Here is a 10,488-nt window from a genome sequence, read left to right as displayed (position 1 = left end):
TATTTATAAATCCACTTGGCACTTTGGCTGTTTACATCTTGTTTATTTTCCTAAACTGTGATTTGCTGATGGATGCAGTTCTGCTAGCTTCAGCTGCACTGCCCATGATAGCATCATAAATCACTGAAAGCTTTAGAGGAATGCGGCTTGCAGAAAAAGGACACCTTCTTTGCTAATCACTTTGCCGCAAGTGTTATTAAAAAGCCGTAAATAACGTCTAAGTTGAGGAGTTTAACGGGGCTTTCCTGTTTTGCTGAGATTGTCAGAATGAGGGAAATAAGAAGTTAAACCTCGATGAAGTCCTCCAAAGCCACTAGGGAGAACATTTTCCCACGTCTGACAGATTAGAGGCAGATTTTGTGTTATTTACCCCCCAAATTAAACTTGACAGAAGGCAGATTTGTAGCAAAGAACTCAGACAAATTGATGGGCGTGCTTTATTAAAAAGAGAAATAAACATGATCTCCCAGTTGAAAATGGCCTCGACGAGGCCTGTAAACAAAGCCACACTGTGAGGGAAGCATGGCTTTTAGGTGTTTTATTCACCATGATTACAGAGAGAGGTCAGCTTTGTGGAAGCAGCATCTAAGCCTCTTTCAAAGGCAGGAAACATCCAGAGTGCGAATTGAGCCATTGTTGTGCACGGTGCATTGAGTGCATGTGGGAACTCATGCATTCACAATAACAGACTTTAGAGGAGGGAATCTACGATAAGGCATATCCAGTGCAAGCAGTTTATTCGGCTTGTGGAGCCGAACCAAAGAGGCAATGGAAAGTCAAGCAGGGAAGGTGGGTCGCACTCGTTCAGCAATTCGCTGCTTTGATCACTTTGCAACAGAGAAGTGCTGAAAACAACAAGTGAAGATCTCAAGGAGTCTCTCCACACATTGCTAAGCTAGCATGAGGACTACATACCTGCTTACAGTTAAGCCTCTTAGAAAGTGAACTTTAGCTCCGGTGTCACAAACAAAGTGTTTCTTTCTGTGAACATCCTGAACAGGACACTTTTGGGTTTTTTTTCTTCTGTCAAGGCTTTTTAAAAGCCAGATTGAACATGTTGATGCACATCTTCATGCATAGCTTAGGAGTTAGGAAGAAATTAGTCCTCATCTTGTTGGTGCTTGTTGGTGGTTTCATTTAGAAAGTGATTCCGCTGTTTAATATCTGATATTCAACTAAACAGAAAATTGAAATTAATAAGTTATGAATATCTAAATGAAATTAAAAATAAATTAATTTTTTTTTAAATTATTAAATAGGTTTCACAGTGTAGAAATTTTAATATAATATAATATAATATAATATAATATAATATAATATAATATAATATAATATAATATAATATAATATACAAAATCGTCGGACCTGCGGCCACATGCCTTGGACACTCGGGTGAAGAGGGGGGCGGAGCTGTCAACTGATCACCACCTGGTGGTGAGTTGGCTCGGGTGGTGGGGGAGGAGGCCGGTCAGATCTGGCAGACCCAAACGTGTTGTGAGGGTCTGCTGGGAACGCCTGGCTGAGTCCCCCGTCAGAGCGAGCTTCAACTCCCACCTTCAGCAGAGCTTCAACCATGTCCCGAGTGAGGCGGGGGACATTGAGTCCGAATGGGCTGTGTTCCGTGCCTCTATTGCTGAGGCGGCCGGCCGGAGCTGTGGCTGCAAGGTCGTTGGTGCCTGTCGTGGCGGTAATCCCAGGACTCGTTGGTGGACACCAGCAGTGAGGGATGCCGTCAAGCTGAAGAAGGAGTCCTATCGAGCCTTCTTGGCCTGTGGGACTCTGGAGGCAGCTGATGGGTACCGACGGGCTAAGCGGCATGCGGCTTCGGCTGTTGCCGAGGCAAAAACTCGGGCATGGGAGGAGTTCGGCGAGGCCATGGAGAAAGACTTCCGGACGGCTTCGAGGAGATTCTGGTCCACCATTCGGCGGCTCGGGAGGGGGAAGCAGTGCTCCATCAATATTGTGTACAGTGGAGGTGGGGAGCTGCTGACCTCAACTCGGGACGTAGTGGGTCGGTGGAAGGAATACTTCGAAGACCTCCTCAATCCTACCAACACGTCTTCTGATGAGGGAGCAGAGCTGGCGGACTCAGGGGTGGACTATCCTATCTCTGGGGCTGAAGTCGCTGAGGTCCTTGGCGGCAGGGCCCCGGGGGTGGATGAGATCCGCCCGGAGTTCCTTAAGGCTCTGGATGCTGTGGGGCTGTCCTGGCTGACACGCCTCTGCAGCATTGCGTGGACATCAGGGGCAGTACCGCTGGATTGGCAGACTGGGGTGGTGGTCCCCCTTTTTAAGAAGGGGGACCGGAGGGTGTGTTCCAATTACAGGGGAATCACACTCCTCAGCCTCCCTGGTAAGGTCTATTCAGGGGTCCTGGAGAGGAGGGTCCGCCGGATAGTTGAATCCCAGATTGAGGAGGAGCAGTGTGGTTTTCGTCCTGGTCGCGGAACAGTGGACCAGCTCTATACCCTCTCTGGGGTCCTGGAGGAGGCATGGGAGTTTGCCCAACCAGTCTACATGTGCTTTGTGGACCTGGAGAAGGCATTCGACCGTGTCCCCTGGGGGCTCCTGTGGGGGGTACTCCGGGAGTATGGGGTACCGGACCCCCTTGTAAGGGCTGTCCGGTCCCTGTACGACAGGTGTCAGAGCTTGGTCCGCATTGCCGGTAGTAAGTCGGATTAGTTTCCGGTGAGGGTTGGACTCCGCCAAGGCTGCCCTTTATCACCGATTCTGTTCATAACTTATATGGACAGAATTTCTAGGCGCAGCCGAGGGGTTGAGGGGATCCGACTTGGTGGCCTCAGGATTGGGTCCCTGCTTTTTGCGGATGACGTGGTCCTGTTGGCTTCATCTGGTCGTGATCTCCAGCTCTCGCTTGAGCGATTCGCGGCCGAGTGTGAAGCGGCTGGGATGAGAATCAGCACCTCCAAATCTGAGACCATGGTCCTCAGCCGGAATAGGGTGGATTGCCCTCTCCGGGTCGGGAGTCAGGTCCTGCCTCAAGTGGAGGAGTTTAAATATCTCGGGGTCTTGTTCACGAGTGAGGGGAGGATGGAGCGTGAGATTGACAGACGGATCGGTGCGGCGTCTGCAGTAATGCGGACTCTGCGCCGGTCTGTCGTGGTGAAGAAGGAGCTGAGCCAGAAGGCGAAGCTCTCGATTTACCAGTCGATCTACGTTCCTACCCTCACCTATGGTCATGAGCTGTGGGTCGTGACTGAAAGAACGAGATCTCGTATACAGGCGGCTGAAATGAGTTTCCTCCGCAGGGTGGCCGGGCTCTCCCTTAGAGATAGGGTGAGGAGCTCGGTCATCCGGGAGTGGCTCAGAGTAGAGCCGCTGCTCCTCCGCATCGAGAGGAACCAGTTGAGGTGGCTCGGGCATCTGGTCAGGATGCCTCCTGGACGCCTCCCTGGTGAGGCGTTCCAGGCACGTCCCTCTGGGAGGAGACCCCGGGGAAGACCCAGGACACGCTGGAGGGATTATATCTCTCAGCTGGCCTGGGAACGCCTCGGGATCCACCCCGCAGAGTTGGCAAATGTGGCTGGGGGGAGGGAAGTCTGGGCTTCCCTGCTTAGGCTGCTGCCCCCGCGACCCGACCCCGGATAAGCGGCAGAAGATGGATGGATGGATGGATGGATAATATAATATAATATTCATTCATTCATTTTCTAAACCGCTTATTCCAATTCAGGGTCGCGGGGAAGCTGGAGCCTATCCCAGCCGGCTTTGGGCAACAGGCAGGGTACACCCTGGACAGCTCGCCAGTCCATCGCAGGGCCACACACACAGAGACTAACAACCACACTCACGCTCACACTCACTCCTAGGGGCAATTTAGAGTGACCAATTAACCTAACATGCATGTTTTTGGATGGTGGGAGGAAGCCGGAGTACCCGGAGAGAACCCACCCATACACAGGGAGAACATGCATATAATATAATATATATAATATAATATAATATAATATAATATAATATAATATAATATAATATAATATAATATAATTGAAAGCAAACCAATATAATGTAGCTAAAATACTAAGAAATACTTCTATCTGAATTTTTCTTCAACTAATTTAACTAAACATTTGTGTATGTATGTATTTTTAAATAACGAATAAATAATTATGTGTCACACAAACATATAAAGTCTGGTTAATATAACAAAAACGTTTGTAATTCAATTTCTTGTTTCTGAAGGTGATTAACATTAAATTGTCTGAATAAAGGCAGCATTTGGTCTTTATCTAGTTGCTCAGCAACCTAAACCTAATTTAAGTATTTTTTGAAGCACTTGAAATGTTAAGCACTCAGAATGATAAATATTCTTCTGGTGTGTCTCATTATTCATCATGATAAGAGAAAAGCAGAGAAACCACAGCAGCGAAACACCAGATGTTAGAGCCGTAAGTCAGATATCAACTCTTCAAATCTATTAAACAGGCTCAGGTTTATAAATAACTAAATAAGATGCATCTTAATTTAAGTACAAAATGAAAAGACACAAATCCCCATACGAAACAGAGGATGTGGAAAATGATCAAAACAAACTTCATACATGGCAAAAACACAGTGTGTCCAGTTGTGTGACCGAGCTGATAACATGTCCACATTCTCTACATACAGTTCCCTCAGAGCAGCACATAACCTGAAGCGGAAGAGCTTCGAGACAAGTTTTCAGTGTAAACATTTCAACCAGTACCTTCACATCTCAGATGTCAGATTTCTGTCACTGAAACCAACTGTACAGCACTTGTTCTGAAAGATACCGCATGTCACCGATCATTACGTTCCCAGTTGCTGAGTGTAAGCATAAATTAATACTGAATCAATCTAAAGTTGGTCCAAAACATCAGCCCATGAAAACATCAGCACACAGAGCGATGTCACTTCTCAGCTGAAGGATACCGTATGTACAGTATGCAAACCAGTTTGACCACACAGCAGTGGTGCATGATGAGGGTTTATGTTTGGTCCCAGTTTAGTGCCAAGTTCATCTTCTACTGAAGCTAAAAACAGGTTTTTCTATTTGTTTTCTTCTCAGAGAATAACGACTGAATGGAAATTATTTAGTTTTTATTTAGGAAATAAATACTTCAAATAAATACTTCATGAAAATTAAAGCTTTAAAAAAAATGCCACAAAAAGTTAATAAGTTGTCAGTAAAAACTAAAGAATTTGAAGAATAAAAGGAAGAAAACCCTTTTCTCTCCCAATCATAATACCACAAATATCTGTAAAGATTTCTGTATGCAGGTATGTATTCATTCACACTGAATTTATGTTTTTTATTTAAGTTTTACAAACTCAAATCATTCAAACCTGAGCTTGTTTTTTCTTTCTGTTAGTAAAGTCAACTCGTTATGTTTTACAGTGCATAATGCTGCTCTCTCACTCTGGCATCAATATAAGTGCATCTGATTCTGGACTGAATTAAAAATTAAATGTCTGCGATCTATTCATTACCATAATGCAGAGGTGTCCAGCTCCGGTCCTCGAGGGCCAGAATCCTGCAGGTTTTCTATGTATCCCTGCTCAGACACACCTGATTCAAATGAATTAGTAGTAGAGCTTAATCAGTTGTGCACGTCATTGGCTGTTTGATCCATTTAGTGGAAGCTAGATGTGTTGGAACAGGAATACATGGGAAACCTGCAGGACAGCGGCCCTCGAGGACCGACTTTGGACACCCCTGCCATAATGGATTCTTACCCATGCTCACACATCATCTGCAGTTTCGTACCACACATTCAGATATCAGCTTCCTGAGAACTGATGGCTTCAATCAAGTTCTTATAAAAACTCCTGAAAGATTAATAAGCGATCAGTGGCAGTAGACTTACAGGGAGCAGAAAGCGATGCCGGACCAGCCGTGCACACAAGTGGACTCCCTCTCACAGTATTCACCTCCTTTCTGAGCAGGTAACTCTGCCCTTTCATCACCACCCTTCACCGTACTCCAGCTGCCTCGTCTCTTAGCAACGCCAGCGAACAGATCAATGGAGGGGAGAAGAGACACAGAGATGAATGAGGGCTTGAGAGGACAAAGGGAGGAGGTAGAGGTGGAGAGAGGACAGGAGCAGGGCAGATAGGCTTCAGGAGTGTAAAGAGGAGAACGGGGAGGAGGGGTTTAGGATGGATGGAGGAGAGAGGCAAAAGGAGGACACGGGGGGAGGTAAAAGATGGAGGAAGGGGGAGGGAAGAGGGACATGCTTAAATGTCAAGCTGAACCCAAGTCGCTGCACTTAACGTGGTTTGAACCATGAAGCAGACTGCATATAGAGGGATGGCGGCGCGTGCACGTGACGGACTTTAACGTGGAGTGTTTTTGCAACTTCTTTCACCATAAAACGATCAAAACTGGTGTTTTTTGTTGTTGTTTTTTTTTAAATAAAAGCAGCGTCCTCTGTGTGACGTGGTGCGCGGCTGCACGCGGGAGGACAGCACATACACAGAAACATGATGAGAGGTCACACACGGACCATGGAGCGGAGACATGCACGCGCCCGATGGCCTCAGCATCAGCAGCTGACACCAGAGGAGAGCGGTGCCTCCTCCTCCTCATCATCATCATCCTCATCCTCATCATCATGCTGACTGAATGCATGGAAAAACAACGTTTTCAAACGCTCACCTTTCCGCTTGTATCTGTGCACGAGCTCTTTCCATCGGCTTCTGCCTCCAGGATCGCGCGCTGCTGCAGCTGATGCCTCCGTGGAGCGCTGCTCGTGGCACGCGCTCACGTTATCTGCGTGTAAATATGTTGATCTCTCCTCTGCACACAAAGCCAGACCCGGATCAAGAACAGAAACAGACTTTAGCTAAAAAAAGAAAAGAAAAAAATCAACGTAAGCGGCTTGAGCTGTGCAGAAAGCAGATGCTGAGGAGGCTAAAGCTGCTAAACCGACACGCTGAGTGCTGAGGCCACGCTGCGTGGGGGTGGGCGCACTGCGAGGGGCAGGAGGAGCTGTCTTCCTGCCAGGGACCGTCCTGCAAACCCGCTGGACATCCTCACCAGCATGCATCTGCAACTTCCTGTTGGAGCTTTTCACAATTAACACTGTGTTGGTGCGCGTGCCACAGACACCATGTCATGTGATCACATCATCACCTGATTCATCTCTGGGAAAAGACACAGTCAGAAAGTCTTCAATAAATAGGGTTATTTTGGAGTTAGAAGCCTATAAGGCTAAATGTAGACAGAGTTATGTTGAATTCAACCCAGCTTTGCTTATAAAGACTCTAAAAAAAAAAACGTCAAGCACGAGACTGAAGTTAGCTTCCGATTCGTAATACGTATAAAGGGAAATTCCACTGAATTTTTGGAAAACTAGACTATATTAGACCAGGTCCTGACAAAAATCTACAACACTTAGACTCTTCAAACCTGGACTGAAATATTCTACATACTATGCAGATTCAAACAATGCAGTTTCTGATTTGTGAAACCTTTATTCTATTTGTGAAAATGTAAATTAGGCTCATTTTGGGACATTTTTGCCATCTGAACCAGATTAGAACAGGTCCTGACAAAAAACTACAAGACTTAGACTCATCAAACCTGGACTGGAATATTCTATATACTATGCAGAGTCATTGAAATATAATTTCTGATTTGTGAAACTTTTATTCTTTTTGTGAAAATGCAAATTAAGCTCATTTTATGAAAATTTTGACATCTGGACCACATTAGACCAGGTCCTGACAAAAAATTACAACACTTAGACTCTTCAAACCTAGACTGAAATTTTCCACATACTATTCAATGTCATTAAAACATAGTTTCTGATTTGTGAAACTTTTATTCTATTTGTGAAAATGCAAATTATGCATGCAATGCAAAAAATGTCCCAAAATTAGCTTAATTTGCATTTTCACAAATATATTAATTTCGCAAATCAGAAACAATGTTTTAATGACTCTGCATACTATGTAGAATACTTCAGTCCAGGTTTGAAAAGTCTACGTGTTGTAGTTTTTTGATCAGGACTAATGTAGTTTAGTTTTCCAAAGATTTAGTGGAATTGCCCTCATATTACGAATCAGAAGCTAACTTCAGCCTCGTACAAAAGTGCTGTGCAGAAAATTTAATAACAGCATATGCATGACATGAAGTAAAAATTAAATATGTAAAATTTTAAATCAATTAAAACAACTAACTATAACCAAATAAAAACAACTAAAACGTGTGTCTGCAACTTTTACTAATAAAGAGGCCATTTTTACCCCCTGTCCCAGTTCAGAAAACCCATGTGACTAAACATCAGCCGACTTATAATAAACTAAATGGTTCAGATTTGATTGCTTTTAGGATTCTAGAAAACACCAAACCTGTGCAGCACCAGATTACATACCTACACAACTACAGTATCTGTTTAAAACCATCACCAGATTCCAGCTCATCATGTTATTGCTGAGTCTGCAGGAGCTGCTTCAACTTATCCAATCTAGATGTTTGTCATCATTTGAACGGTCCTGTCCTTGATGTTCCTTTTCAGAGAGACATGTCTATAAATGTCTCAAGTTCCAAGATGCTCCGATATCATAACGAATGATTTAGTGTATTCTCCAGTTGTTACCAGCCGTAGTATCTCCTGAGTTGCAGAATCATCTGGACCTGAGTCACATCTTTACAGTACGTTTGCATTATTCAGCTTCTTTTTTTCTTATGATAGTCTTCAGCTTGGTATTCCAGCATTTTTTTCTTCCCAATATCCCTCAATCTTTGTTAACTTATGGTTAAGCTGGCATTGTTAGCAATGAATGCACATGATTTGTCCATGCAGAATGACACTATTTTTTGCTGGAGCCAGTGAGAAACGTCTGAGGAGCTGTCGGTTTGCAGACCCCTGTCCTAGAAGCTTAAATGAAAGGTTCTGGACCTCCTTTCGTCCCATGGAAAGACTCATCTGTTCTAAACTGATCAGTTGAAGAGTTTCTACACTGGAAAGGAGAGTCGAGTCTGCACTGGAGGTGTTGGGTGCATGTCCTTCATCTTTAAGATTCAGGTGGATTTTTGCTGAATCTTGACCAGAAGAGCTGCTTCTTCTATGTAGCACCAGTTGTGAAGTGGTTGTTTGGTTTCTTCCATGCAGAGGTCTGGGCACTCCTGCTTGTACTGGTCTAACTGCTCATATTGCTTTTGGGTGTTTTATTTTTCAGGTGGACCATTTTCTGCCTTAGTTTCTTCCTGGGTTTATGTGTTTGGAGTAGATTCATCTAAGATTTCAGACATTCCAGCCACATATTGTTGCACCTGTTCTCTTCATTGTTGAGTGCAGCAGTTTCATATTTCTTCACCAACTTGACAAAGAAATGACCTGGAAGGCTGAGAGTCTACTTCACCATCTTACATCAGGGCTGTTAAACTCGTCCAACGAGGGCCGAAGTCCTGCAGGTTGTCAGTGTATCCCTGCTTCAAAGCGCCTGACTGAAAATAATGAGAAATTGTGCAGAACTTCACAGGCTGTTGAATCCACTTCATCTGAATCAGGTGTGTTGAAGCAGGAATAAAATGAAAACCTGCATGACTGCAGCCCTTGTGGGACTGAGTTCACACACTTGTCGGTGTTAAAAGCCAAATGGAAGAGATGGGCTTTTAGGGGTGATTTAAAGGTGCAGTGTTTAAGAGTTAGTGACATCTAGTGGTGAAGATGAGCATAGCAACCGTTGGATGGCAGCTGTTGATGGCCAAATTTTTTCCAGACATAAACAGGCTTTATTTGCAAGTGGATCAAGCACTGATGAGCAGTCTCTTGTACCCACCAAACAAAGCCAGTATTGCTGTTTTAAAGCTCAGAAGATTCTCGCCTCACACAGGTTTGTTTATTTCATTCAGGGACACCGTAGTAAAAGTGGTGACACAAATAAGGCAGCTGGCATGTATGTGGACCCACAGCAAGTAGACATAAATGTCTAATAAGATTAATAAAAACATAAGTTGGGTTAGTAGAATTATTAAATACCAACAGAAACACAGTTTTATAAATGTTTATGTCATTGACCTTTGACTTTGTTTTACAAAGGCATCTTTAAAATCCAGCAACACATGAAGCAGGAGATTGTTCCAACAGAAAAACCTGCTTCCTGGCCTCAGAGAGCAAGTAGGTGAATCAGGCTGTAGAAGCTCAGATAGGCAGGATGGAGCAATAAAAGCAAGTAAATGAATTTTAAAATGAGTCCTAAAAAGAAATGACAACCAGTGAAGACAGTTAGAACTGGGGAAATGTGTTCATATAACCTTTCTCTAGTTATGAGACATGCTGCAGCATTTTGCACCTTCTGGAGATCGGCTGGAGGATGGACTAACCCCGATGGAAAGCATCTTACAGCATCCAGCTGAGTGGAAACAAACACATGGATTACCGTCTCAAAATTCTGTCCCTAGAGAAAAGCTTTATTTTAGCTACTTGCCTCAGACGTTAATGAGGCAACTGCTTTAGTTGAGATCTCAGCATCCACTGGGATCATAAAGGCTGACTTTAC

This window comes from Telmatherina bonti (genome assembly GCF_933228915.1).
Source record: "Telmatherina bonti genome assembly, chromosome: 2".
Classification (NCBI taxonomy): Eukaryota; Metazoa; Chordata; class Actinopteri; order Atheriniformes; family Telmatherinidae; genus Telmatherina; species Telmatherina bonti.
This window is presented reverse-complemented; position numbering follows the sequence as displayed.